Here is a 27,617-nt window from a genome sequence, read left to right on the forward strand (position 1 = left end):
GGCCCGCCCCCAGCCCCTAGCAATTCCCTGGCACCGCCCCCAGCGACCAAGCCACCCAGCCACCCGCAACACCCCCCCCACCTTCGGCCCGGGCCCGCCTGCACCTTCTCTCCGAAGGACATGCCCTCCGTCCCCCGCGGACCACCGTCCCTTCGGCCCTCAGCCCCGGGGTCCACGCTCCGCGTGCCCAGGACACCAACCAGATGGCCCGACCGCCGGGGGCCTCAGGCCCCCCGTTGGCGCCGGGCTCCGCGCTCCGTGACCCCGCGACAGCCAAGACCACGGCGACGCGGGGGCGGCCGGCACCCAGGCCCAAAGAGCCGCTCGGGACACAGCAAGACACACCACAGACACTCGCTCCGCGCCTGGGCCAGGGCGCCGCGCACGCACGCAGGCACACGGCCCCGCGGCGGTTCGGCTGATGGGCAGGAATGGGAGCGGAACGGCATCCCTGACACCGTGGCTGCGGGGCCTGCGGCTGCCAGGGCTCCTGACGCAGCTCCAGGGCCTGCGCCCCTCCGGCGGGGTGGCTGCCTCGCCCCCACAGGCCGTGTGGCCCAGCTCCGAGTGCCTGTGTCCTCCTTCCGTCTGTCTGTGTGTGTGTGTGTCGTGGGCACCCGTGTCTGTGTCCCTGCCTGTGCGACGATGGGGTCCGGCGGCGCGGGCGGCCCCGGCTTGGCTTTGAGCCAGGCGGGCTGAAGGACAGGAGAGGCCAGGGGCCGGCCGGCGCCGGCCCCGGCCCGCGGCACACCCCCCCACCCCCCCGCAGCCCCCAGCCCCCAGCGAGCGGCCCGATGTGGGGCGGCGTGCCATCCGGGGAGCCGAGCGGCGGCGACGAGCCCGACAGGCCGGGGACGGGAGCGCGCCCGGGCTCCCGCGACAGACTCGGCTCCGGGGTGCGGGACGCGTCTTGGCCCCCACCCCCCGGCCCGGGCAGGCGCCCTCCGCCACCCCGGGCGCGGCGCGGGAGGCGGTCAGTCCATCAGTCGGGCCGGCAGGCGAGCATGCAGGCAGGCAGGCAGGCGTTCAGGCGGGCCGCACAGGGCGGGCGGAGGAGGGCTGAGGAACGGCGGGCGTCTGGCCTGGAGAGAGGCGCAGAGCAGGCTCTTGGGGCGCCCAGCGGCAGCCGCGGACGTCTACGGCCATACCACCCTGAACGCGCCCGATCTCGTCTGATCTCGGAAGCTAAGCAGGGTCGGGCCTGGTTAGTACTTGGATGGGAGACCGCCTGGGAATACCGGGTGCTGTAGGCTTTTTTTTCTTCGGCCTTCCTGTCCGTCCCTTTGCCGCCAACACCCCCCTCGCCCAACGCAGCGGCGGCGGCGGCGGCGGCGGCGGCGGCGGTGCCCTCCGGACCACCCCTGCCATGGCCCCCGCCCCGCCGGGACCACCGCAGGGCGCCGCGGGGCACCGAGGGCGCCCGCTGCACGGGCAGGACGCCACTACATACACCACACACCTCCTCTTCCTCCCAGCCCTTCAACGACGCCCACCCGCATCCTAGCCGGCCGCGCGTCCCAGGGGGCCGAGGGGGCCGAGGGGGCCCGAAGCGGCCCAGGGAGGGGACGGGGCGACAGCCGGAACCTCGGGGCTGGGGCGCGGGGGGGCGGTGCGGTCGCTGGGGGGAGACGGGTGGGGGCTGGATCCCGTCCTCGCAGGCCTGCGAGGCCCTCCGTGGGGCCGAGGGGGGGGTGGTCGGGGGCCGGGGGCCTGGGGCCGGGCCTGCCTGCGGGCCCTCCTCGCCCCGCCCCAGGCCCCGCCCCCAGGCCCGCCCCCAGCCCCTAGCAATTCCCTGGCACCGCCCCCAGCGACCAAGCCACCCAGCCACCCGCAACACCCCCCCCACCTTCGGCCCGGGCCCGCCTGCACCTTCTCTCCGAAGGACATGCCCTCCGTCCCCCGCGGACCACCGTCCCTTCGGCCCTCAGCCCCGGGGTCCACGCTCCGCGTGCCCAGGACACCAACCAGATGGCCCGACCGCCGGGGGCCTCAGGCCCCCCGTTGGCGTCGGGCTCCGCGCTCCGTGACCCCGCGACAGCCAAGACCACGGCGACGCGGGGGCGGCCGGCACCCAGGCCCAAAGAGCCGCTCGGGACACAGCAAGACACACCACAGACACTCGCTCCGCGCCTGGGCCAGGGCGCCGCGCACGCACGCAGGCACACGGCCCCGCGGCGGTTCGGCTGATGGGCAGGAATGGGAGCGGAACGGCATCCCTGACACCGTGGCTGCGGGGCCTGCGGCTGCCAGGGCTCCTGACGCAGCTCCAGGGCCTGCGCCCCTCCGGCGGGGTGGCTGCCTCGCCCCCACAGGCCGTGTGGCCCAGCTCCGAGTGCCTGTGTCCTCCTTCCGTCTGTCTGTGTGTGTGTGTGTCGTGGGCACCCGTGTCTGTGTCCCTGCCTGTGCGACGATGGGGTCCGGCGGCGCGGGCGGCCCCGGCTTGGCTTTGAGCCAGGCGGGCTGAAGGACAGGAGAGGCCAGGGGCCGGCCGGCGCCGGCCCCGGCCCGCGGCACACCCCCCCACCCCCCCGCAGCCCCCAGCCCCCAGCGAGCGGCCCGATGTGGGGCGGCGTGCCATCCGGGGAGCCGAGCGGCGGCGACGAGCCCGACAGGCCGGGGACGGGAGCGCGCCCGGGCTCCCGCGACAGACTCGGCTCCGGGGTGCGGGACGCGTCTTGGCCCCCACCCCCCGGCCCGGGCAGGCGCCCTCCGCCACCCCGGGCGCGGCGCGGGAGGCGGTCAGTCCATCAGTCGGGCCGGCAGGCGAGCATGCAGGCAGGCAGGCAGGCGTTCAGGCGGGCCGCACAGGGCGGGCGGAGGAGGGCTGAGGAGCGGCGGGCGTCTGGCCTGGAGAGAGGCGCAGAGCAGGCTCTTGGGGCGCCCAGCGGCAGCCGCGGACGTCTACGGCCATACCACCCTGAACGCGCCCGATCTCGTCTGATCTCGGAAGCTAAGCAGGGTCGGGCCTGGTTAGTACTTGGATGGGAGACCGCCTGGGAATACCGGGTGCTGTAGGCTTTTTTTTCTTCGGCCTTCCTGTCCGTCCCTTTGCCGCCAACACCCCCCTCGCCCAACGCGGCGGCGGCGGCGGCGGCGGCGGCGGCGGCGGTGCCCTCCGGACCACCCCTGCCATGGCCCCCGCCCCGCCGGGACCACCGCAGGGCGCCGCGGGGCACCGAGGGCGCCCGCTGCACGGGCAGGACGCCACTACATACACCACACACCTCCTCTTCCTCCCAGCCCTTCAACGACGCCCACCCGCATCCTAGCCGGCCGCGCGTCCCAGGGGGCCGAGGGGGCCGAGGGGGCCCGAAGCGGCCCAGGGAGGGGACGGGGCGACAGCCGGAACCTCGGGGCTGGGGCGCGGGGGGGCGGTGCGGTCGCTGGGGGGAGACGGGTGGGGGCTGGATCCCGTCCTCCCAGGCCTGCGAGGCCCTCCGTGGGGCCGAGGGGGGGGTGGTTGGGGGCCGGGGGCCGGGGGCCGGGCCTGCCTGCGGGCCCTCCTCGCCCCGCCCCAGGCCCCGCCCCCAGGCCCCGCCCCCAGGCCCCGCCCCCAGGCCCGCCCCCAGCCCCTAGCAATTCCCTGGCACCGCCCCCAGCGACCAAGCCACCCAGCCACCCGCAACACCCCCCCCACCTTCGGCCCGGGCCCGCCTGCACCTTCTCTCCGAAGGACATGCCCTCCGTCCCCCGCGGACCACCGTCCCTTCGGCCCTCAGCCCCGGGGTCCACGCTCCGCGTGCCCAGGACACCAACCAGATGGCCCGACCGCCGGGGGCCTCAGGCCCCCCGTTGGCGCCGGGCTCCGCGCTCCGTGACCCCGCGACAGCCAAGACCACGGCGACGCGGGGGCGGCCGGCACCCAGGCCCAAAGAGCCGCTCGGGACACAGCAAGACACACCACAGACACTCGCTCCGCGCCTGGGCCAGGGCGCCGCGCACGCACGCAGGCACACGGCCCCGCGGCGGTTCGGCTGATGGGCAGGAATGGGAGCGGAACGGCATCCCTGACACCGTGGCTGCGGGGCCTGCGGCTGCCAGGGCTCCTGACGCAGCTCCAGGGCCTGCGCCCCTCCGGCGGGGTGGCTGCCTCGCCCCCACAGGCCGTGTGGCCCAGCTCCGAGTGCCTGTGTCCTCCTTCCGTCTGTCTGTGTGTGTGTGTGTCGTGGGCACCCGTGTCTGTGTCCCTGCCTGTGCGACGATGGGGTCCGGCGGCGCGGGCGGCCCCGGCTTGGTTTTGAGCCAGGCGGGCTGAAGGACAGGAGAGGCCAGGGGCCGGCCGGCGCCGGCCCCGGCCCGCGGCACACCCCCCCACCCCCCCGCAGCCCCCAGCCCCCAGCGAGCGGCCCGATGTGGGGCGGCGTGCCATCCGGGGAGCCGAGCGGCGGCGACGAGCCCGACAGGCCGGGGACGGGAGCGCGCCCGGGCTCCCGCGACAGACTCGGCTCCGGGGTGCGGGACGCGTCTTGGCCCCCACCCCCCGGCCCGGGCAGGCGCCCTCCGCCACCCGGGCGCGGCGCGGGAGGCGGTCAGTCCATCAGTCGGGCCGGCAGGCGAGCATGCAGGCAGGCAGGCAGGCAGGCGTTCAGGCGGGCCGCACAGGGCGGGCGGAGGAGGGCTGAGGAGCGGCGGGCGCCTGGCCTGGAGAGAGGCGCAGAGCAGGCTCTTGGGGCGCCCAGCGGCAGCCGCGGACGTCTACGGCCATACCACCCTGAACGCGCCCGATCTCGTCTGATCTCGGAAGCTAAGCAGGGTCGGGCCTGGTTAGTACTTGGATGGGAGACCGCCTGGGAATACCGGGTGCTGTAGGCTTTTTTTTCTTCGGCCTTCCTGTCCGTCCCTTTGCCGCCAACACCCCCCTCGCCCAACGCGGCGGCGGCGGCGGCGGCGGCGGCGGCGGCGGCGGTGCCCTCCGGACCACCCCTGCCATGGCCCCCGCCCCGCCGGGACCACCGCAGGGCGCCGCGGGGCACCGAGGGCGCCCGCTGCACGGGCAGGACGCCACTACATACACCACACACCTCCTCTTCCTCCCAGCCCTTCAAAGACGCCCACCCGCATCCTAGCCGGCCGCGCGTCCCAGGGGGCCGAGGGGGCCGAGGGGGCCCGAAGCGGCCCAGGGAGGGGACGGGGCGACAGCCGGAACCTCGGGGCTGGGGCGCGGGGGGGCGGTGCGGTCGCTGGGGGGAGACGGGTGGGGGCTGGATCCCGTCCTCGCAGGCCTGCGAGGCCCTCCGTGGGGCCGAGGGGGGGGTGGTTGGGGGCCGGGGGCCGGGGGCCGGGCCTGCCTGCGGGCCCTCCTCGCCCCGCCCCAGGCCCCGCCCCCAGGCCCGCCCCCAGCCCCTAGCAATTCCCTGGCACCGCCCCCAGCGACCAAGCCACCCAGCCACCCGCAACACCCCCCCCACCTTCGGCCCGGGCCCGCCTGCACCTTCTCGCCGAAGGACATGCCCTCCGTCCCCCGCGGACCACCGTCCCTTCGGCCCTCAGCCCCGGGGTCCACGCTCCGCGTGCCCAGGACACCAACCAGATGGCCCGACCGCCGGGGGCCTCAGGCCCCCCGTTGGCGCCGGGCTCCGCGCTCCGTGACCCCGCGACAGCCAAGACCACGGCGACGCGGGGGCGGCCGGCACCCAGGCCCAAAGAGCCGCTCGGGACACAGCAAGACACACCACAGACACTCGCTCCGCGCCTGGGCCAGGGCGCCGCGCACGCACGCAGGCACACGGCCCCGCGGCGGTTCGGCTGATGGGCAGGAATGGGAGCGGAACGGCATCCCTGACACCGTGGCTGCGGGGCCTGCGGCTGCCAGGGCTCCTGACGCAGCTCCAGGGCCTGCGCCCCTCCGGCGGGGTGGCTGCCTCGCCCCCACAGGCCGTGTGGCCCAGCTCCGAGTGCCTGTGTCCTCCTTCCGTCTGTGTGTGTGTGTGTGTGTCGTGGGCACCTGTGTCTGTGTCCCTGCCTGTGCGACGATGGGGTCCGGCGGCGCGGGCGGCCCCGGCTTGGCTTTGAGCCAGGCGGGCTGAAGGACAGGAGAGGCCAGGGGCCGGCCGGCGCCGGCCCCGGCCCGCGGCACACCCCCCCACCCCCCCGCAGCCCCCAGCCCCCAGCGAGCGGCCCGATGTGGGGCGGCGTGCCATCCGGGGAGCCGAGCGGCGGCGACGAGCCCGACAGGCCGGGGACGGGAGCGCGCCCGGGCTCCCGCGACAGACTCGGCTCCGGGGTGCGGGACGCGTCTTGGCCCCCACCCCCCGGCCCGGGCAGGCGCCCTCCGCCACCCCGGGCGCGGCGCGGGAGGCGGTCAGTCCATCAGTCGGGCCGGCAGGCGAGCATGCAGGCAGGCAGGCAGGCGTTCAGGCGGGCCGCACAGGGCGGGCGGAGGAGGGCTGAGGAGCGGCGGGCGCCTGGCCTGGAGAGAGGCGCAGAGCAGGCTCTTGGGGCGCCCAGCGGCAGCCGCGGACGTCTACGGCCATACCACCCTGAACGCGCCCGATCTCGTCTGATCTCGGAAGCTAAGCAGGGTCGGGCCTGGTTAGTACTTGGATGGGAGACCGCCTGGGAATACCGGGTGCTGTAGGCTTTTTTTTCTTCGGCCTTCCTGTCCGTCCCTTTGCCGCCAACACCCCCCTCGCCCAACGCGGCGGCGGCGGCGGCGGCGGCGGCGGCGGCGGCGGTGCCCTCCGGACCACCCCTGCCATGGCCCCCGCCCCGCCGGGACCACCGCAGGGCGCCGCGGGGCACCGAGGGCGCCCGCTGCACGGGCAGGACGCCACTACATACACCACACACCTCCTCTTCCTCCCAGCCCTTCAACGACGCCCACCCGCATCCTAGCCGGCCGCGCGTCCCAGGGGGCCGAGGGGGCCGAGGGGGCCCGAAGCGGCCCAGGGAGGGGACGGGGCGACAGCCGGAACCTCGGGGCTGGGGCGCGGGGGGGCGGTGCGGTCGCTGGGGGGAGACGGGTGGGGGCTGGATCCCGTCCTCGCAGGCCTGCGAGGCCCTCCGTGGGGCCGAGGGGGGGGTGGTTGGGGGCCGGGGGCCGGGGGCCGGGCCTGCCTGCGGGCCCTCCTCGCCCCGCCCCAGGCCCCGCCCCCAGGCCCGCCCCCAGCCCCTAGCAATTCCCTGGCACCGCCCCCAGCGACCAAGCCACCCAGCCACCCGCAACACCCCCCCCACCTTCGGCCCGGGCCCGCCTGCACCTTCTCTCCGAAGGACATGCCCTCCGTCCCCCGCGGACCACCGTCCCTTCGGCCCTCAGCCCCGGGGTCCACGCTCCGCGTGCCCAGGACACCAACCAGATGGCCCGACCGCCGGGGGCCTCAGGCCCCCCGTTGGCGCCGGGCTCCGCGCTCCGTGACCCCGCGACAGCCAAGACCACGGCGACGCGGGGGCGGCCGGCACCCAGGCCCAAAGAGCCGCTCGGGACACAGCAAGACACACCACAGACACTCGCTCCGCGCCTGGGCCAGGGCGCCGCGCACGCACGCAGGCACACGGCCCCGCGGCGGTTCGGCTGATGGGCAGGAATGGGAGCGGAACGGCATCCCTGACACCGTGGCTGCGGGGCCTGCGGCTGCCAGGGCTCCTGACGCAGCTCCAGGGCCTGCGCCCCTCCGGCGGGGTGGCTGCCTCGCCCCCACAGGCCGTGTGGCCCAGCTCCGAGTGCCTGTGTCCTCCTTCCGTCTGTCTGTGTGTGTGTGTGTGTGTCGTGGGCACCTGTGTCTGTGTCCCTGCCTGTGCGACGATGGGGTCCGGCGGCGCGGGCGGCCCCGGCTTGGCTTTGAGCCAGGCGGGCTGAAGGACAGGAGAGGCCAGGGGCCGGCCGGCGCCGGCCCCGGCCCGCGGCACACCCCCCCACCCCCCCGCAGCCCCCAGCCCCCAGCGAGCGGCCCGATGTGGGGCGGCGTGCCATCCGGGGAGCCGAGCGGCGGCGACGAGCCCGACAGGCCGGGGACGGGAGCGCGCCCGGGCTCCCGCGACAGACTCGGCTCCGGGGTGCGGGACGCGTCTTGGCCCCCACCCCCCGGCCCGGGCAGGCGCCCTCCGCCACCCCGGGCGCGGCGCGGGAGGCGGTCAGTCCATCAGTCGGGCCGGCAGGCGAGCATGCAGGCAGGCAGGCAGGCGTTCAGGCGGGCCGCACAGGGCGGGCGGAGGAGGGCTGAGGAGCGGCGGGCGCCTGGCCTGGAGAGAGGCGCAGAGCAGGCTCTTGGGGCGCCCAGCGGCAGCCGCGGACGTCTACGGCCATACCACCCTGAACGCGCCCGATCTCGTCTGATCTCGGAAGCTAAGCAGGGTCGGGCCTGGTTAGTACTTGGATGGGAGACCGCCTGGGAATACCGGGTGCTGTAGGCTTTTTTTTCTTCGGCCTTCCTGTCCGTCCCTTTGCCGCCAACACCCCCCTCGCCCAACGCGGCGGCGGCGGCGGCGGCGGCGGCGGCGGCGGCGGTGCCCTCCGGACCACCCCTGCCATGGCCCCCGCCCCGCCGGGACCACCGCAGGGCGCCGCGGGGCACCGAGGGCGCCCGCTGCACGGGCAGGACGCCACTACATACACCACACACCTCCTCTTCCTCCCAGCCCTTCAACGACGCCCACCCGCATCCTAGCCGGCCGCGCGTCCCAGGGGGCCGAGGGGGCCGAGGGGGCCCGAAGCGGCCCAGGGAGGGGACGGGGCGACAGCCGGAACCTCGGGGCTGGGGCGCGGGGGGGCGGTGCGGTCGCTGGGGGGAGACGGGTGGGGGCTGGATCCCGTCCTCGCAGGCCTGCGAGGCCCTCCGTGGGGCCGAGGGGGGGGTGGTTGGGGGCCGGGGGCCGGGGGCCGGGCCTGCCTGCGGGCCCTTCTCGCCCCGCCCCAGGCCCCGCCCCCAGGCCCGCCCCCAGCCCCTAGCAATTCCCGGGCACCGCCCCCAGCGACCAAGCCACCCAGCCACCCGCAACACCCCCCTCACCTTCGGCCCGGGCCCGCCTGCACCTTCTCTCCGAAGGACATGCCCTCCGTCCCCCGCGGACCACCGTCCCTTCGGCCCTCAGCCCCGGGGTCCACGCTCCGCGTGCCCAGGACACCAACCAGATGGCCCGACCGCCGGGGGCCTCAGGCCCCCCGTTGGCGCCGGGCTCCGCGCTCCGTGACCCCGCGACAGCCAAGACCACGGCGACGCGGGGGCGGCCGGCACCCAGGCCCAAAGAGCCGCTCGGGACACAGCAAGACACACCACAGACACTCGCTCCGCGCCTGGGCCAGGGCGCCGCGCACGCACGCAGGCACACGGCCCCGCGGCGGTTCGGCTGATGGGCAGGAATGGGAGCGGAACGGCATCCCTGACACCGTGGCTGCGGGGCCTGCGGCTGCCAGGGCTCCTGACGCAGCTCCAGGGCCTGCGCCCCTCCGGCGGGGTGGCTGCCTCGCCCCCACAGGCCGTGTGGCCCAGCTCCGAGTGCCTGTGTCCTCCTTCCGTCTGTCTGTGTGTGTGTGTGTCGTGGGCACCTGTGTCTGTGTCCCTGCCTGTGCGACGATGGGGTCCGGCGGCGCGGGCGGCCCCGGCTTGGCTTTGAGCCAGGCGGGCTGAAGGACAGGAGAGGCCAGGGGCCGGCCGGCGCCGGCCCCGGCCCGCGGCACACCCCCCCCACCCCCCCGCAGCCCCCAGCCCCCAGCGAGCGGCCCGATGTGGGGCGGCGTGCCATCCGGGGAGCCGAGCGGCGGCGACGAGCCCGACAGGCCGGGGACGGGAGCGCGCCCGGGCTCCCGCGACAGACTCGGCTCCGGGGTGCGGGACGCGTCTTGGCCCCCACCCCCCGGCCCGGGCAGGCGCCCTCCGCCACCCCGGGCGCGGCGCGGGAGGCGGTCAGTCCATCAGTCGGGCCGGCAGGCGAGCATGCAGGCAGGCAGGCAGGCGTTCAGGCGGGCCGCACAGGGCGGGCGGAGGAGGGCTGAGGAGCGGCGGGCGCCTGGCCTGGAGAGAGGCGCAGAGCAGGCTCTTGGGGCGCCCAGCGGCAGCCGCGGACCTCTACGGCCATACCACCCTGAACGCGCCCGATCTCGTCTGATCTCGGAAGCTAAGCAGGGTCGGGCCTGGTTAGTACTTGGATGGGAGACCGCCTGGGAATACCGGGTGCTGTAGGCTTTTTTTTCTTCGGCCTTCCTGTCCGTCCCTTTGCCGCCAACACCCCCCTCGCCCAACGCGGCGGCGGCGGCGGTGCCCTCCGGACCACCCCTGCCATGGCCCCCGCCCCGCCGGGACCACCGCAGGGCGCCGCGGGGCACCGAGGGCGCCCGCTGCACGGGCAGGACGCCACTACATACACCACACACCTCCTCTTCCTCCCAGCCCTTCAACGACGCCCACCCGCATCCTAGCCGGCCGCGCGTCCCAGGGGGCCGAGGGGGCCGAGGGGGCCCGAAGCGGCCCAGGGAGGGGACGGGGCGACAGCCGGAACCTCGGGGCTGGGGCGCGGGGGGGCGGTGCGGTCGCTGCGGGGAGACGGGTGGGGGCTGGATCCCGTCCTCGCAGGCCTGCGAGGCCCTCCGTGGGGCCGAGGGGGGGGTGGTTGGGGGCCGGGGGCCGGGGGCCGGGCCTGCCTGCGGGCCCTCCTCGCCCCGCCCCAGGCCCCGCCCCCAGGCCCGCCCCCAGCCCCTAGCAATTCCCTGGCACCGCCCCCAGCGACCAAGCCACCCAGCCACCCGCAACACCCCCCCCACCTTCGGCCCGGGCCCGCCTGCACCTTCTCTCCGAAGGACATGCCCTCCGTCCCCCGCGGACCACCGTCCCTTCGGCCCTCAGCCCCGGGGTCCACGCTCCGCGTGCCCAGGACACCAACCAGATGGCCCGACCGCCGGGGGCCTCAGGCCCCCCGTTGGCGCCGGGCTCCGCGCTCCGTGACCCCGCGACAGCCAAGACCACGGCGACGCGGGGGCGGCCGGCACCCAGGCCCAAAGAGCCGCTCGGGACACAGCAAGACACACCACAGACACTCGCTCCGCGCCTGGGCCAGGGCGCCGCGCACGCACGCAGGCACACGGCCCCGCGGCGGTTCGGCTGATGGGCAGGAATGGGAGCGGAACGGCATCCCTGACACCGTGGCTGCGGGGCCTGCGGCTGCCAGGGCTCCTGACGCAGCTCCAGGGCCTGCGCCCCTCCGGCGGGGTGGCTGCCTCGCCCCCACAGGCCGTGTGGCCCAGCTCCGAGTGCCTGTGTCCTCCTTCCGTCTGTCTGTGTGTGTGTGTGTCGTGGGCACCTGTGTCTGTGTCCCTGCCTGTGCGACGATGGGGTCCGGCGGCGCGGGCGGCCCCGGCTTGGCTTTGAGCCAGGCGGGCTGAAGGACAGGAGAGGCCAGGGGCCGGCCCGCGCCGGCCCCGGCCCGCGGCGCACCCCCCCACCCCCCCGCAGCCCCCAGCCCCCAGCGAGCGGCCCGATGTGGGGCGGCGTGCCATCCGGGGAGCCGAGCGGCGGCGACGAGCCCGACAGGCCGGGGACCGGAGCGCGCCCGGGCTCCCGCGACAGACTCGGCTCCGGGGTGCGGGACGCGTCTTGGCCCCCACCCCCCGGCCCGGGCAGGCGCCCTCCGCCACCCCGGGCGCGGCGCGGGAGGCGGTCAGTCCATCAGTCGGGCCGGCAGGCGAGCACGCAGGCAGGCAGGCAGGCGTTCAGGCGGGCCGCACAGGGCGGGCGGAGGAGGGCTGAGGAGCGGCGGGCGCCTGGCCTGGAGAGAGGCGCAGAGCAGGCTCTTGGGGCGCCCAGCGGCAGCCGCGGACGTCTACGGCCATACCACCCTGAACGCGCCCGATCTCGTCTGATCTCGGAAGCTAAGCAGGGTCGGGCCTGGTTAGTACTTGGATGGGAGACCGCCTGGGAATACCGGGTGCTGTAGGCTTTTTTTTCTTCGGCCTTCCTGTCCGTCCCTTTGCCGCCAACACCCCCTCACCCAACGCGGCGGCGGCGGCGGCGGCGGCGGCGGTGCCCTCCGGACCACCCCTGCCATGGCCCCCGCCCCGCCGGGACCACCGCAGGGCGCCGCGGGGCACCGAGGGCGCCCGCTGCACGGGCAGGACGCCACTACATACACCACACACCTCCTCTTCCTCCCAGCCCTTCAACGACGCCCACCCGCATCCTAGCCGGCCGCGCGTCCCAGGGGGCCGAGGGGGCCGAGGGGGCCCGAAGCGGCCCAGGGAGGGGACGGGGCGACAGCCGGAACCTCGGGGCTGGGGCGCGGGGGGGCGGTGCGGTCGCTGGGGGGAGACGGGTGGGGGCTGGATCCCGTCCTCGCAGGCCTGCGAGGCCCTCCGTGGGGCCGAGGGGGGGGTGGTTGGGGGCCGGGGGCCGGGGGCCGGGCCTGCCTGCGGGCCCTCCTCGCCACGCCCCAGGCCCCGCCCCCAGGCCCGCCCCCAGCCCCTAGCAATTCCCGGGCACCGCCCCCAGCGACCAAGCCACCCAGCCACCCGCAACACCCCCCCCACCTTCGGCCCGGGCCCGCCTGCACCTTCTCTCCGAAGGACATGCCCTCCGTCCCCCGCGGACCACCGTCCCTTCGGCCCTCAGCCCCGGGGTCCACGCTCCGCGTGCCCAGGACACCAACCAGATGGCCCGACCGCCGGGGGCCTCAGGCCCCCCGTTGGCGCCGGGCTCCGCGCTCCGTGACCCCGCGACAGCCAAGACCACGGCGACGCGGGGGCGGCCGGCACCCAGGCCCAAAGAGCCGCTCGGGACACAGCAAGACACACCACAGACACTCGCTCCGCGCCTGGGCCAGGGCGCCGCGCACGCACGCAGGCACACGGCCCCGCGGCGGTTCGGCTGATGGGCAGGAATGGGAGCGGAACGGCATCCCTGACACCGTGGCTGCGGGGCCTGCGGCTGCCAGGGCTCCTGACGCAGCTCCAGGGCCTGCGCCCCTCCGGCGGGGTGGCTGCCTCGCCCCCACAGGCCGTGTGGCCCAGCTCCGAGTGCCTGTGTCCTCCTTCCGTCTGTCTGTGTGTGTGTGTGTGTGTCGTGGGCACCTGTGTCTGTGTCCCTGCCTGTGCGACGATGGGGTCCGGCGGCGCGGGCGGCCCCGGCTTGGCTTTGAGCCAGGCGGGCTGAAGGACAGGAGAGGCCAGGGGCCGGCCGGCGCCGGCCCCGGCCCGCGGCACACCCCCCCACCCCCCCGCAGCCCCCAGCCCCCAGCGAGCGGCCCGATGTGGGGCGGCGTGCCATCCGGGGAGCCGAGCGGCGGCGACGAGCCCGACAGGCCGGGGACGGGAGCGCGCCCGGGCTCCCGCGACAGACTCGGCTCCGGGGTGCGGGACGCGTCTTGGCCCCCACCCCCCGGCCCGGGCAGGCGCCCTCCGCCACCCCGGGCGCGGCGCGGGAGGCGGTCAGTCCATCAGTCGGGCCGGCAGGCGAGCATGCAGGCAGGCAGGCAGGCGTTCAGGCGGGCCGCACAGGGCGGGCGGAGGAGGGCTGAGGAGCGGCGGGCGCCTGGCCTGGAGAGAGGCGCAGAGCAGGCTCTTGGGGCGCCCAGCGGCAGCCGCGGACGTCTACGGCCATACCACCCTGAAGGCGCCCGATCTCGTCTGATCTCGGAAGCTAAGCAGGGTCGGGCCTGGTTAGTACTTGGATGGGAGACCGCCTGGGAATACCGGGTGCTGTAGGCTTTTTTTTCTTCGGCCTTCCTGTCCGTCCCTTTGCCGCCAACACCCCCCTCGCCCAACGCGGCGGCGGCGGCGGCGGCGGCGGCGGCGGTGCCCTCCGGACCACCCCTGCCATGGCCCCCGCCCCGCCGGGACCACCGCAGGGCGCCGCGGGGCACCGAGGGCGCCCGCTGCACGGGCAGGACGCCACTACATACACCACACACCTCCTCTTCCTCCCAGCCCTTCAACGACGCCCACCCGCATCCTAGCCGGCCGCGCGTCCCAGGGGGCCGAGGGGGCCGAGGGGGCCCGAAGCGGCCCAGGGAGGGGACGGGGCGACAGCCGGAACCTCGGGGCTGGGGCGCGGGGGGGCGGTGCGGTCGCTGGGGGGAGACGGGTGGGGGCTGGATCCCGTCCTCGCAGGCCTGCGAGGCCCTCCGTGGGGCCGAGGGGGGGGTGGTTGGGGGCCGGGGGCCGGGGGCCGGGCCTGCCTGCGGGCCCTCCTCGCCCCGCCCCAGGCCCCGCCCCCAGGCCCGCCCCCAGCCCCTAGCAATTCCCTGGCACCGCCCCCAGCGACCAAGCCACCCAGCCACCCGCAACACCCCCCCCACCTTCGGCCCGGGCCCCCCTGCACCTTCTCTCCGAAGGACATGCCCTCCGTCCCCCGCGGACCACCGTCCCTTCGGCCCTCAGCCCCGGGGTCCACGCTCCGCGTGCCCAGGACACCAACCAGATGGCCCGACCGCCGGGGGCCTCAGGCCCCCCGTTGGCGCCGGGCTCCGCGCTCCGTGACCCCGCGACAGCCAAGACCACGGCGACGCGGGGGCGGCCGGCACCCAGGCCCAAAGAGCCGCTCGGGACACAGCAAGACACACCACAGACACTCGCTCCGCGCCTGGGCCAGGGCGCCGCGCACGCACGCAGGCACACGGCCCCGCGGCGGTTCGGCTGATGGGCAGGAATGGGAGCGGAACGGCATCCCTGACACCGTGGCTGCGGGGCCTGCGGCTGCCAGGGCTCCTGACGCAGCTCCAGGGCCTGCGCCCCTCCGGCGGGGTGGCTGCCTCGCCCCCACAGGCCGTGTGGCCCAGCTCCGAGTGCCTGTGTCCTCCTTCCGTCTGTCTGTGTGTGTGTGTGTGTGTCGTGGGCACCTGTGTCTGTGTCCCTGCCTGTGCGACGATGGGGTCCGGCGGCGCGGGCGGCCCCGGCTTGGCTTTGAGCCAGGCGGGCTGAAGGACAGGAGAGGCCAGGGGCCGGCCGGCGCCGGCCCCGGCCCGCGGCACACCCCCCCACCCCCCCGCAGCCCCCAGCCCCCAGCGAGCGGCCCGATGTGGGGCGGCGTGCCATCCGGGGAGCCGAGCGGCGGCGACGAGCCCGACAGGCCGGGGACGGGAGCGCGCCCGGGCTCCCGCGACAGACTCGGCTCCGGGGTGCGGGACGCGTCTTGGCCCCCACCCCCCGGCCCGGGCAGGCGCCCTCCGCCACCCCGGGCGCGGCGCGGGAGGCGGTCAGTCCATCAGTCGGGCCGACAGGCGAGCATGCAGGCAGGCAGGCAGGCGTTCAGGCGGGCCGCACAGGGCGGGCGGAGGAGGGCTGAGGAGCGGCGGGCGTCTGGCCTGGAGAGAGGCGCAGAGCAGGCTCTTGGGGCGCCCAGCGGCAGCCGCGGACGTCTACGGCCATACCACCCTGAACGCGCCCGATCTCGTCTGATCTCGGAAGCTAAGCAGGGTCGGGCCTGGTTAGTACTTGGATGGGAGACCGCCTGGGAATACCGGGTGCTGTAGGCTTTTTTTTCTTCGGCCTTCCTGTCCGTCCCTTTGCCGCCAACACCCCCCTCGCCCAACGCGGCGGCGGCGGCGGCGGCGGCGGCGGTGCCCTCCGGACCACCCCTGCCATGGCCCCCGCCCCGCCGGGACCACCGCAGGGCGCCGCGGGGCACCGAGGGCGCCCGCTGCACGGGCAGGACGCCACTACATACACCACACACCTCCTCTTCCTCCCAGCCCTTCAACGACGCCCACCCGCATCCTAGCCGGCCGCGCGTCCCAGGGGGCCGAGGGGGCCGAGGGGGCCCGAAGCGGCCCAGGGAGGGGACGGGGCGACAGCCGGAACCTCGGGGCTGGGGCGCGGGGGGGCGGTGCGGTCGCTGGGGGGAGACGGGTGGGGGCTGGATCCCGTCCTCGCAGGCCTGCGAGGCCCTCCGTGGGGCCGAGGGGGGGGTGGTTGGGGGCCGGGGGCCGGGGGCCGGGCCTGCCTGCGGGCCCTCCTCGCCCCGCCCCAGGCCCCGCCCCCAGGCCCGCCCCCAGCCCCTAGCAATTCCCTGGCACCGCCCCCAGCGACCAAGCCACCCAGCCACCCGCAACACCCCCCCCACCTTCGGCCCGGGCCCGCCTGCACCTTCTCTCCGAAGGACATGCCCTCCGTCCCCCGCGGACCACCGTCCCTTCGGCCCTCAGCCCCGGGGTCCACGCTCCGCGTGCCCAGGACACCAACCAGATGGCCCGACCGCCGGGGGCCTCAGGCCCCCCGTTGGCGCCGGGCTCCGCGCTCCGTGACCCCGCGACAGCCAAGACCACGGCGACGCGGGGGCGGCCGGCACCCAGGCCCAAAGAGCCGCTCGGGACACAGCAAGACACACCACAGACACTCGCTCCGCGCCTGGGCCAGGGCGCCGCGCACGCACGCAGGCACACGGCCCCGCGGCGGTTCGGCTGATGGGCAGGAATGGGAGCGGAACGGCATCCCTGACACCGTGGCTGCGGGGCCTGCGGCTGCCAGGGCTCCTGACGCAGCTCCAGGGCCTGCGCCCCTCCGGCGGGGTGGCTGCCTCGCCCCCACAGGCCGTGTGGCCCAGCTCCGAGTGCCTGTGTCCTCCTTCCGTCTGTCTGTGTGTGTGTGTGTGTGTCGTGGGCACCTGTGTCTGTGTCCCTGCCTGTGCGACGATGGGGTCCGGCGGCGCGGGCGGCCCCGGCTTGGCTTTGAGCCAGGCGGGCTGAAGGACAGGAGAGGCCAGGGGCCGGCCGGCGCCGGCCCCGGCCCGCGGCACACCCCCCCACCCCCCCGCAGCCCCCAGCCCCCAGCGAGCGGCCCGATGTGGGGCGGCGTGCCATCCGGGGAGCCGAGCGGCGGCGACGAGCCCGACAGGCCGGGGACGGGAGCGCGCCCGGGCTCCCGCGACAGACTCGGCTCCGGGGTGCGGGACGCGTCTTGGCCCCCACCCCCCGGCCCGGGCAGGCGCCCTCCGCCACCCCGGGCGCGGCGCGGGAGGCGGTCAGTCCATCAGTCGGGCCGGCAGGCGAGCATGCAGGCAGGCAGGCAGGCGTTCAGGCGGGCCGCACAGGGCGGGCGGAGGAGGGCTGAGGAGCGGCGGGCGCCTGGCCTGGAGAGAGGCGCAGAGCAGGCTCTTGGGGCGCCCAGCGGCAGCCGCGGACGTCTACGGCCATACCACCCTGAAGGCGCCCGATCTCGTCTGATCTCGGAAGCTAAGCAGGGTCGGGCCTGGTTAGTACTTGGATGGGAGACCGCCTGGGAATACCGGGTGCTGTAGGCTTTTTTTTCTTCGGCCTTCCTGTCCGTCCCTTTGCCGCCAACACCCCCCTCGCCCAACGCGGCGGCGGCGGCGGCGGCGGCGGCGGCGGCGGTGCCCTCCGGACCACCCCTGCCATGGCCCCCGCCCCGCCGGGACCACCGCAGGGCGCCGCGGGGCACCGAGGGCGCCCGCTGCACGGGCAGGACGCCACTACATACACCACACACCTCCTCTTCCTCCCAGCCCTTCAACGACGCCCACCCGCATCCTAGCCGGCCGCGCGTCCCAGGGGGCCGAGGGGGCCGAGGGGGCCCGAAGCGGCCCAGGGAGGGGACGGGGCGACAGCCGGAACCTCGGGGCTGGGGCGCGGGGGGGCGGTGCGGTCGCTGGGGGGAGACGGGTGGGGGCTGGATCCCGTCCTCGCAGGCCTGCGAGGCCCTCCGTGGGGCCGAGGGGGGGGTGGTTGGGGGCCGGGGGCCGGGGGCCGGGCCTGCCTGCGGGCCCTCCTCGCCCCGCCCCAGGCCCCGCCCCCAGGCCCGCCCCCAGCCCCTAGCAATTCCCTGGCACCGCCCCCAGCGACCAAGCCACCCAGCCACCCGCAACACCCCCCCCACCTTCGGCCCGGGCCCGCCTGCACCTTCTCTCCGAAGGACATGCCCTCCGTCCCCCGCGGACCACCGTCCCTTCGGCCCTCAGCCCCGGGGTCCACGCTCCGCGTGCCCAGGACACCAACCAGATGGCCCGACCGCCGGGGGCCTCAGGCCCCCCGTTGGCGCCGGGCTCCGCGCTCCGTGACCCCGCGACAGCCAAGACCACGGCGACGCGGGGGCGGCCGGCACCCAGGCCCAAAGAGCCGCTCGGGACACAGCAAGACACACCACAGACACTCGCTCCGCGCCTGGGCCAGGGCGCCGCGCACGCACGCAGGCACACGGCCCCGCGGCGGTTCGGCTGATGGGCAGGAATGGGAGCGGAACGGCATCCCTGACACCGTGGCTGCGGGGCCTGCGGCTGCCAGGGCTCCTGACGCAGCTCCAGGGCCTGCGCCCCTCCGGCGGGGTGGCTGCCTCGCCCCCACAGGCCGTGTGGCCCAGCTCCGAGTGCCTGTGTCCTCCTTCCGTCTGTGTGTGTGTGTGTGTGTCGTGGGCACCCGTGTCTGTGTCCCTGCCTGTGCGACGATGGGGTCCGGCGGCGCGGGCGGCCCCGGCTTGGCTTTGAGCCAGGCGGGCTGAAGGACAGGAGAGGCCAGGGGCCGGCCGGCGCCGGCCCCGGCCCGCGGCACACCCCCCCACCCCCCCGCAGCCCCCAGCCCCCAGCGAGCGGCCCGATGTGGGGCGGCGTGCCATCCGGGGAGCCGAGCGGCGGCGACGAGCCCGACAGGCCGGGGACGGGAGCGCGCCCGGGCTCCCGCGACAGACTCGGCTCCGGGGTGCGGGACGCGTCTTGGCCCCCACCCCCCGGCCCGGGCAGGCGCCCTCCGCCACCCCGGGCGCGGCGCGGGAGGCGGTCAGTCCATCAGTCGGGCCGGCAGGCGAGCATGCAGGCAGGCAGGCAGGCAGGCGTTCAGGCGGGCCGCACAGGGCGGGCGGAGGAGGGCTGAGGAGCGGCGGGCGCCTGGCCTGGAGAGAGGCGCAGAGCAGGCTCTTGGGGCGCCCAGCGGCAGCCGCGGACGTCTACGGCCATACCACCCTGAACGCGCCCGATCTCGTCTGATCTCGGAAGCTAAGCAGGGTCGGGCCTGGTTAGTACTTGGATGGGAGACCGCCTGGGAATACCGGGTGCTGTAGGCTTTTTTTTCTTCGGCCTTCCTGTCCGTCCCTTTGCCGCCAACACCCCCCTCGCACAACGCGGCGGCGGCGGCGGCGGCGGCGGCGGCGGCGGTGCCCTCCGGACCACCCCTGCCATGGCCCCCGCCCCGCCGGGACCACCGCAGGGCGCCGCGGGGCACCGAGGGCGCCCGCTGCACGGGCAGGACGCCACTACATACACCACACACCTCCTCTTCCTCCCAGCCCTTCAAAGACGCCCACCCGCATCCTAGCCGGCCGCGCGTCCCAGGGGGCCGAGGGGGCCGAGGGGGCCCGAAGCGGCCCAGGGAGGGGACGGGGCGACAGCCGGAACCTCGGGGCTGGGGCGCGGGGGGGCGGTGCGGTCGCTGGGGGGAGACGGGTGGGGGCTGGATCCCGTCCTCGCAGGCCTGCGAGGCCCTCCGTGGGGCCGAGGGGGGGGTGGTTGGGGGCCGGGGGCCGGGGGCCAGGCCTGCCTGCGGGCCCTCCTCGCCCCGCCCCAGGCCCCGCCCCCAGGCCCGCCCCCAGCCCCTAGCAATTCCCTGGCACCGCCCCCAGCGACCAAGCCACCCAGCCACCCGCAACACCCCCCCCCACCTTCGGCCCGGGCCCGCCTGCACCTTCTCGCCGAAGGACATGCCCTCCGTCCCCCGCGGACCACCGTCCCTTCGGCCCTCAGCCCCGGGGTCCACGCTCCGCGTGCCCAGGACACCAACCAGATGGCCCGACCGCCGGGGGCCTCAGGCCCCCCGTTGGCGCCGGGCTCCGCGCTCCGTGACCCCGCGACAGCCAAGACCACGGCGACGCGGGGGCGGCCGGCACCCAGGCCCAAAGAGCCGCTCGGGACACAGCAAGACACACCACAGACACTCGCTCCGCGCCTGGGCCAGGGCGCCGCGCACGCACGCAGGCACACGGCCCCGCGGCGGTTCGGCTGATGGGCAGGAATGGGAGCGGAACGGCATCCCTGACACCGTGGCTGCGGGGCCTGCGGCTGCCAGGGCTCCTGACGCAGCTCCAGGGCCTGCGCCCCTCCGGCGGGGTGGCTGCCTCGCCCCCACAGGCCGTGTGGCCCAGCTCCGAGTGCCTGTGTCCTCCTTCCGTCTGTGTGTGTGTGTGTGTGTCGTGGGCACCTGTGTCTGTGTCCCTGCCTGTGCGACGATGGGGTCCGGCGGCGCGGGCGGCCCCGGCTTGGCTTTGAGCCAGGCGGGCTGAAGGACAGGAGAGGCCAGGGGCCGGCCGGCGCCGGCCCCGGCCCGCGGCACACCCCCCCCACCCCCCCGCAGCCCCCAGCCCCCAGCGAGCGGCCCGATGTGGGGCGGCGTGCCATCCGGGGAGCCGAGCGGCGGCGTCGAGCCCGACAGGCCGGGGACGGGAGCGCGCCCGGGCTCCCGCGACAGACTCGGCTCCGGGGTGCGGGACGCGTCTTGGCCCCCACCCCCCGGCCCGGGCAGGCGCCCTCCGCCACCCCGGGCGCGGCGCGGGAGGCGGTCAGTCCATCAGTCGGGCCGGCAGGCGAGCATGCAGGCAGGCAGGCAGGCGTTCAGGCGGGCCGCACAGGGCGGGCGGAGGAGGGCTGAGGAGCGGCGGGCGCCTGGCCTGGAGAGAGGCGCAGAGCAGGCTCTTGGGGCGCCCAGCGGCAGCCACGGACGTCTACGGCCATACCACCCTGAACGCGCCCGATCTCGTCTGATCTCGGAAGCTAAGCAGGGTCGGGCCTGGTTAGTACTTGGATGGGAGACCGCCTGGGAATACCGGGTGCTGTAGGCTTTTTTTTCTTCGGCCTTCCTGTCCGTCCCTTTGCCGCCAACACCCCCCTCGCCCAACGCGGCGGCGGCGGCGGCGGCGGCGGCGGTGCCCTCCGGACCACCCCTGCCATGGCCCCCGCCCCGCCGGGACCACCGCAGGGCGCCGCGGGGCACCGAGGGCGCCCGCTGCACGGGCAGGACGCCACTACATACACCACACACCTCCTCTTCCTCCCAGCCCTTCAACGACGCCCACCCGCATCCTAGCCGGCCGCCCGTCCCAGGGGGCCGAGGGGGCCGAGGGGGCCCGAAGCGGCCCAGGGAGGGGACGGGGCGACAGCCGGAACCTCGGGGCTGGGGCGCGGGGGGGCGGTGCGGTCGCTGGGGGGAGACGGGTGGGGGCTGGATCCCGTCCTCGCAGGCCTGCGAGGCCCTCCGTGGGGCCGAGGGGGGGGTGGTTGGGGGCCGGGGGCCGGGGGCCGGGCCTGCCTGCGGGCCCTCCTCGCCCCGCCCCAGGCCCCGCCCCCAGGCCCGCCCCCAGCCCCTAGCAATTCCCTGGCACCGCCCCCAGCGACCAAGCCACCCAGCCACCCGCAACACCCCCCCCACCTTCGGCCCGGGCCCGCCTGCACCTTCTCTCCGAAGGACATGCCCTCCGTCCCCCGCGGACCACCGTCCCTTCGGCCCTCAGCCCCGGGGTCCACGCTCCGCGTGCCCAGGACACCAACCAGATGGCCCGACCGCCGGGGGCCTCAGGCCCCCCGTTGGCGCCGGGCTCCGCGCTCCGTGACCCCGCGACAGCCAAGACCACGGCGACGCGGGGGCGGCCGGCACCCAGGCCCAAAGAGCCGCTCGGGACACAGCAAGACACACCACAGACACTCGCTCCGCGCCTGGGCCAGGGCGCCGCGCACGCACGCAGGCACACGGCCCCGCGGCGGTTCGGCTGATGGGCAGGAATGGGAGCGGAACGGCATCCCTGACACCGTGGCTGCGGGGCCTGCGGCTGCCAGGGCTCCTGACGCAGCTCCAGGGCCTGCGCCCCTCCGGCGGGGTGGCTGCCTCGCCCCCACAGGCCGTGTGGCCCAGCTCCGAGTGCCTGTGTCCTCCTTCCGTCTGTCTGTGTGTGTGTGTGTCGTGGGCACCTGTGTCTGTGTCCCTGCCTGTGCGACGATGGGGTCCGGCGGCGCGGGCGGCCCCGGCTTGGCTTTGAGCCAGGCGGGCTGAAGGACAGGAGAGGCCAGGGGCCGGCCGGCGCCGGCCCCGGCCCGCGGCACACCCCCCCCCACCCCCCCGCAGCCCCCAGCCCCCAGCGAGCGGCCCGATGTGGGGCGGCGTGCCATCCGGGGAGCCGAGCGGCGGCGTCGAGCCCGACAGGCCGGGGACGGGAGCGCGCCCGGGCTCCCGCGACAGACTCGGCTCCGGGGTGCGGGACGCGTCTTGGCCCCCACCCCCCGGCCCGGGCAGGCGCCCTCCGCCACCCCGGGCGCGGCGCGGGAGGCGGTCAGTCCATCAGTCGGGCCGGCAGGCGAGCATGCAGGCAGGCAGGCAGGCGTTCAGGCGGGCCGCACAGGGCGGGCGGAGGAGGGCTGAGGAGCGGCGGGCGCCTGGCCTGGAGAGAGGCGCAGAGCAGGCTCTTGGGGCGCCCAGCGGCAGCCGCGGACGTCTACGGCCATACCACCCTGAACGCGCCCGATCTCGTCTGATCTCGGAAGCTAAGCAGGGTCGGGCCTGGTTAGTACTTGGATGGGAGACCGCCTGGGAATACCGGGTGCTGTAGGCTTTTTTTTCTTCGGCCTTCCTGTCCGTCCCTTTGCCGCCAACACCCCCCTCGCCCAACGCGGCGGCGGTGGCGGCGGCGGCGGCGGCGGCGGCGGCGCCCTCCGGACCACCCCTGCCATGGCCCCCGCCCCGCCGGGACCACCGCAGGGCGCCGCGGGGCACCGAGGGCGCCCGCTGCACGGGCAGGACGCCACTACATACACCACACACCTCCTCTTCCTCCCAGCCCTTCAACGACGCCCACCCGCATCCTAGCCGGCCGCCCGTCCCAGGGGGCCGAGGGGGCCGAGGGGGCCCGAAGCGGCCCAGGGAGGGGACGGGGCGACAGCCGGAACCTCGGGGCTGGGGCGCGGGGGGGCGGTGCGGTCGCTGGGGGGAGACGGGTGGGGGCTGGATCCCGTCCTCGCAGGCCTGCGAGGCCCTCCGTGGGGCCGAGGGGGGGGTGGTTGGGGGCCGGGGGCCGGGGGCCGGGCCTGCCTGCGGGCCCTCCTCGCCCCGCCCCAGGCCCCGCCCCCAGGCCCGCCCCCAGCCCCTAGCAATTCCCTGGCACCGCCCCCAGCGACCAAGCCACCCAGCCACCCGCAACACCCCCCCCACCTTCGGCCCGGGCCCGCCTGCACCTTCTCTCCGAAGGACATGCCCTCCGTCCCCCGCGGACCACCGTCCCTTCGGCCCTCAGCCCCGGGGTCCACGCTCCGCGTGCCCAGGACACCAACCAGATGGCCCGACCGCCGGGGGCCTCAGGCCCCCCGTTGGCGCCGGGCTCCGCGCTCCGTGACCCCGCGACAGCCAAGACCACGGCGACGCGGGGGCGGCCGGCACCCAGGCCCAAAGAGCCGCTCGGGACACAGCAAGACACACCACAGACACTCGCTCCGCGCCTGGGCCAGGGCGCCGCGCACGCACGCAGGCACACGGCCCCGCGGCGGTTCGGCTGATGGGCAGGAATGGGAGCGGAACGGCATCCCTGACACCGTGGCTGCGGGGCCTGCGGCTGCCAGGGCTCCTGACGCAGCTCCAGGGCCTGCGCCCCTCCGGCGGGGTGGCTGCCTCGCCCCCACAGGCCGTGTGGCCCAGCTCCGAGTGCCTGTGTCCTCCTTCCGTCTGTCTGTGTGTGTGTGTGTCGTGGGCACCTGTGTCTGTGTCCCTGCCTGTGCGACGATGGGGTCCGGCGGCGCGGGCGGCCCCGGCTTGGCTTTGAGCCAGGCGGGCTGAAGGACAGGAGAGGCCAGGGGCCGGCCGGCGCCGGCCCCGGCCCGCGGCACACCCCCCCCACCCCCCCGCAGCCCCCAGCCCCCAGCGAGCGGCCCGATGTGGGGCGGCGTGCCATCCGGGGAGCCGAGCGGCGGCGTCGAGCCCGACAGGCCGGGGACGGGAGCGCGCCCGGGCTCCCGCGACAGACTCGGCTCCGGGGTGCGGGACGCGTCTTGGCCCCCACCCCCCGGCCCGGGCAGGCGCCCTCCGCCACCCCAGGCGCGGCGCGGGAGGCGGTCAGTCCATCAGTCGGGCCGGCAGGCGAGCACGCAGGCAGGCAGGCAGGCGTTCAGGCGGGCCGCACAGGGCGGGCGGAGGAGGGCTGAGGAGCGGCGGGCGCCTGGCCTGGAGAGAGGCGCAGAGCAGGCTCTTGGGGCGCCCAGCGGCAGCCGCGGACGTCTACGGCCATACCACCCTGAACGCGCCCGATCTCGTCTGATCTCGGAAGCTAAGCAGGGTCGGGCCTGGTTAGTACTTGGATGGGAGACCGCCTGGGAATACCGGGTGCTGTAGGCTTTTTTTTCTTCGGCCTTCCTGTCCGTCCCTTTGCCGCCAACACCCCCCTCGCCCAACGCGGCGGCGGCGGCGGCGGCGGCGGCGGCGGTGCCCTCCGGACCACCCCTGCCATGGCCCCCGCCCCGCCGGGACCACCGCAGGGCGCCGCGGGGCACCGAGGGCGCCCGCTGCACGGGCAGGACGCCACTACATACACCACACACCTCCTCTTCCTCCCAGCCCTTCAACGACGCCCACCCGCATCCTAGCCGGCCGCGCGTCCCAGGGGGCCGAGGGGGCCGAGGGGGCCCGAAGCGGCCCAGGGAGGGGACGGGGCGACAGCCGGAACCTCGGGGCTGGGGCGCGGGGGGGCGGTGCGGTCGCTGGGGGGAGACGGGTGGGGGCTGGATCCCGTCCTCGCAGGCCTGCGAGGCCCTCCGTGGGGCCGAGGGGGGGGTGGTTGGGGGCCGGGGGCCGGGGGCCGGGCCTGCCTGCGGGCCCTCCTCGCCCCGCCCCAGGCCCCGCCCCCAGGCCCGCCCCCAGCCCCTAGCAATTCCCTGGCACCGCCCCCAGCGACCAAGCCACCCAGCCACCCGCAACACCCCCCCCACCTTCGGCCCGGGCCCGCCTGCACCTTCTCTCCGAAGGACATGCCCTCCGTCCCCCGCGGACCACCGTCCCTTCGGCCCTCAGCCCCGGGGTCCACGCTCCGCGTGCCCAGGACACCAACCAGATGGCCCGACCGCCGGGGGCCTCAGGCCCCCCGTTGGCGCCGGGCTCCGCGCTCCGTGACCCCGCGACAGCCAAGACCACGGCGACGCGGGGGCGGCCGGCACCCAGGCCCAAAGAGCCGCTCGGGACACAGCAAGACACACCACAGACACTCGCTCCGCGCCTGGGCCAGGGCGCCGCGCACGCACGCAGGCACACGGCCCCGCGGCGGTTCGGCTGATGGGCAGGAATGGGAGCGGAACGGCATCCCTGACACCGTGGCTGCGGGGCCTGCGGCTGCCAGGGCTCCTGACGCAGCTCCAGGGCCTGCGCCCCTCCGGCGGGGTGGCTGCCTCGCCCCCACAGGCCGTGTGGCCCAGCTCCGAGTGCCTGTGTCCTCCTTCCGTCTGTGTGTGTGTGTGTGTGTCGTGGGCACCTGTGTCTGTGTCCCTGCCTGTGCGACGATGGGGTCCGGCGGCGCGGGCGGCCCCGGCTTGGCTTTGAGCCAGGCGGGCTGAAGGACAGGAGAGGCCAGGGGCCGGCCGGCGCCGGCCCCGGCCCGCGGCACACCCCCCCACCCCCCCGCAGCCCCCAGCCCCCAGCGAGCGGCCCGATGTGGGGCGGCGTGCCATCCGGGGAGCCGAGCGGCGGCGACGAGCCCGACAGGCCGGGGACGGGAGCGCGCCCGGGCTCCCGCGACAGACTCGGCTCCGGGGTGCGGGACGCGTCTTGGCCCCCACCCCCCGGCCCGGGCAGGCGCCCTCCGCCACCCCGGGCGCGGCGCGGGAGGCGGTCAGTCCATCAGTCGGGCCGGCAGGCGAGCATGCAGGCAGGCAGGCAGGCGTTCAGGCGGGCCGCACAGGGCGGGCGGAGGAGGGCTGAGGAGCGGCGGGCGCCTGGCCTAGAGAGAGGCGCAGAGCAGGCTCTTGGGGCGCCCAGCGGCAGCCGCGGACGTCTACGGCCATACCACCCTGAACGCGCCCGATCTCGTCTGATCTCGGAAGCTAAGCAGGGTCGGGCCTGGTTAGTACTTGGATGGGAGACCGCCTGGGAATACCGGGTGCTGTAGGCTTTTTTTTCTTCGGCCTTCCTGTCCGTCCCTTTGCCGCCAACACCCCCCTCGCCCAACGCGGCGGCGGCGGCGGCGGCGGCGGCGGTGCCCTCCGGACCACCCCTGCCATGGCCCCCGCCCCGCCGGGACCACCGCAGGGCGCCGCGGGGCACCGAGGGCGCCCGCTGCACGGGCAGGACGCCACTACATACACCACACACCTCCTCTTCCTCCCAGCCCTTCAACGACGCCCACCCGCATCCTAGCCGGCCGCGCGTCCCAGGGGGCCGAGGGGGCCGAGGGGGCCCGAAGCGGCCCAGGGAGGGGACGGGGCGACAGCCGGAACCTCGGGGCTGGGGCGCGGGGGGGCGGTGCGGTCGCTGGGGGGAGACGGGTGGGGGCTGGATCCCGTCCTCGCAGGCCTGCGAGGCCCTCCGTGGGGCCGAGGGGGGGGTGGTCGGGGGCCGGGGGCCTGGGGCCGGGCCTGCCTGCGGGCCCTCCTCGCCCCGCCCCAGGCCCCGCCCCCAGGCCCGCCCCCAGCCCCTAGCAATTCCCTGGCACCGCCCCCAGCGACCAAGCCACCCAGCCACCCGCAACACCCCCCCACCTTCGGCCCGGGCCCGCCTGCACCTTCTCTCCGAAGGACATGCCCTCCGTCCCCCGCGGACCACCGTCCCTTCGGCCCTCAGCCCCGGGGTCCACGCTCCGCGTGCCCAGGACACCAACCAGATGGCCCGACCGCCGGGGGCCTCAGGCCCCCCGTTGGCGCCGGGCTCCGCGCTCCGTGACCCCGCGACAGCCAAGACCACGGCGACGCGGGGGCGGCCGGCACCCAGGCCCAAAGAGCCGCTCGGGACACAGCAAGACACACCACAGACACTCGCTCCGCGCCTGGGCCAGGGCGCCGCGCACGCACGCAGGCACACGGCCCCGCGGCGGTTCGGCTGATGGGCAGGAATGGGAGCGGAACGGCATCCCTGACACGGTGGCTGCGGGGCCTGCGGCTGCCAGGGCTCCTGACGCAGCTCCAGGGCCTGCGCCCCTCCGGCGGGGTGGCTGCCTCGCCCCCACAGGCCGTGTGGCCCAGCTCCGAGTGCCTGTGTCCTCCTTCCGTCTGTGTGTGTGTGTGTGTGTCGTGGGCACCTGTGTCTGTGTCCCTGCCTGTGCGACGATGGGGTCCGGCGGCGCGGGCGGCCCCGGCTTGGCTTTGAGCCAGGCGGGCTGAAGGACAGGAGAGGCCAGGGGCCGGCCGGCGCCGGCCCCGGCCCGCGGCACACCCCCCCACCCCCCCGCAGCCCCCAGCCCCCAGCGAGCGGCCCGATGTGGGGCGGCGTGCCATCCGGGGAGCCGAGCGGCGGCGACGAGCCCGACAGGCCGGGGACGGGAGCGCGCCCGGGCTCCCGCGACAGACTCGGCTCCGGGGTGCGGGACGCGTCTTGGCCCCCACCCCCCGGCCCGGGCAGGCGCCCTCCGCCACCCCGGGCGCGGCGCGGGAGGCGGTCAGTCCATCAGTCGGGCCGGCAGGCGAGCATGCAGGCAGGCAGGCAGGCGTTCAGGCGGGCCGCACAGGGCGGGCGGAGGAGGGCTGAGGAGCGGCGGGCGCCTGGCCTGGAGAGAGGCGCAGAGCAGGCTCTTGGGGCGCCCAGCGGCA

The 27,617-nt window shown here is 76.4% G+C and overlaps 15 non-coding genes across 15 annotated transcripts; all 15 read left to right on the forward strand.

Annotated features, from left to right (window-relative positions):
- Window positions 1-1,134: 1,134 nt before the first annotated feature.
- On the forward strand, window positions 1,135-1,253 carry LOC140629381 (5S ribosomal RNA). The gene has a single exon (XR_012027216.1). It is a non-coding gene; the product is annotated as a 5S ribosomal RNA (ribosomal RNA).
- A 1,646-nt stretch (window positions 1,254-2,899) lies between these two features.
- On the forward strand, window positions 2,900-3,018 carry LOC140629382 (5S ribosomal RNA). Its single transcript, XR_012027217.1, has one exon. It is a non-coding gene; the product is annotated as a 5S ribosomal RNA (ribosomal RNA).
- Window positions 3,019-4,693: 1,675 nt separating this feature from the next.
- LOC140629383 (5S ribosomal RNA) lies at window positions 4,694-4,812 on the forward strand. The gene has a single exon (XR_012027218.1). It is a non-coding gene; the product is annotated as a 5S ribosomal RNA (ribosomal RNA).
- A 1,649-nt stretch (window positions 4,813-6,461) lies between these two features.
- Window positions 6,462-6,580, forward strand: LOC140629384 (5S ribosomal RNA). Its single transcript, XR_012027219.1, has one exon. It is a non-coding gene; the product is annotated as a 5S ribosomal RNA (ribosomal RNA).
- A 1,653-nt stretch (window positions 6,581-8,233) lies between these two features.
- On the forward strand, window positions 8,234-8,352 carry LOC140629385 (5S ribosomal RNA). Its single transcript, XR_012027220.1, has one exon. It is a non-coding gene; the product is annotated as a 5S ribosomal RNA (ribosomal RNA).
- Window positions 8,353-10,002: 1,650 nt separating this feature from the next.
- On the forward strand, window positions 10,003-10,121 carry LOC140629351 (5S ribosomal RNA). Its single transcript, XR_012027186.1, has one exon. It is a non-coding gene; the product is annotated as a 5S ribosomal RNA (ribosomal RNA).
- A 1,628-nt stretch (window positions 10,122-11,749) lies between these two features.
- Window positions 11,750-11,868, forward strand: LOC140629386 (5S ribosomal RNA). Its single transcript, XR_012027221.1, has one exon. It is a non-coding gene; the product is annotated as a 5S ribosomal RNA (ribosomal RNA).
- A 1,643-nt stretch (window positions 11,869-13,511) lies between these two features.
- LOC140629346 (5S ribosomal RNA) lies at window positions 13,512-13,630 on the forward strand. Its single transcript, XR_012027181.1, has one exon. It is a non-coding gene; the product is annotated as a 5S ribosomal RNA (ribosomal RNA).
- Window positions 13,631-15,277: 1,647 nt separating this feature from the next.
- On the forward strand, window positions 15,278-15,396 carry LOC140629387 (5S ribosomal RNA). Its single transcript, XR_012027222.1, has one exon. It is a non-coding gene; the product is annotated as a 5S ribosomal RNA (ribosomal RNA).
- A 1,644-nt stretch (window positions 15,397-17,040) lies between these two features.
- Window positions 17,041-17,159, forward strand: LOC140629348 (5S ribosomal RNA). The gene has a single exon (XR_012027183.1). It is a non-coding gene; the product is annotated as a 5S ribosomal RNA (ribosomal RNA).
- A 1,650-nt stretch (window positions 17,160-18,809) lies between these two features.
- Window positions 18,810-18,928, forward strand: LOC140629388 (5S ribosomal RNA). The gene has a single exon (XR_012027223.1). It is a non-coding gene; the product is annotated as a 5S ribosomal RNA (ribosomal RNA).
- A 1,648-nt stretch (window positions 18,929-20,576) lies between these two features.
- On the forward strand, window positions 20,577-20,695 carry LOC140629390 (5S ribosomal RNA). The gene has a single exon (XR_012027225.1). It is a non-coding gene; the product is annotated as a 5S ribosomal RNA (ribosomal RNA).
- Window positions 20,696-22,337: 1,642 nt separating this feature from the next.
- On the forward strand, window positions 22,338-22,456 carry LOC140629391 (5S ribosomal RNA). Its single transcript, XR_012027226.1, has one exon. It is a non-coding gene; the product is annotated as a 5S ribosomal RNA (ribosomal RNA).
- Window positions 22,457-24,106: 1,650 nt separating this feature from the next.
- On the forward strand, window positions 24,107-24,225 carry LOC140629392 (5S ribosomal RNA). Its single transcript, XR_012027227.1, has one exon. It is a non-coding gene; the product is annotated as a 5S ribosomal RNA (ribosomal RNA).
- Window positions 24,226-25,868: 1,643 nt separating this feature from the next.
- On the forward strand, window positions 25,869-25,987 carry LOC140629393 (5S ribosomal RNA). Its single transcript, XR_012027228.1, has one exon. It is a non-coding gene; the product is annotated as a 5S ribosomal RNA (ribosomal RNA).
- The last annotated feature ends 1,630 nt before the right edge of the window (window positions 25,988-27,617 follow it).

This window comes from Canis lupus, assembly GCF_048164855.1.
Source record: "Canis lupus baileyi chromosome 4 unlocalized genomic scaffold, mCanLup2.hap1 SUPER_4_unloc_1, whole genome shotgun sequence".
NCBI lineage: Eukaryota > Metazoa > Chordata > Mammalia > Carnivora > Canidae > Canis > Canis lupus.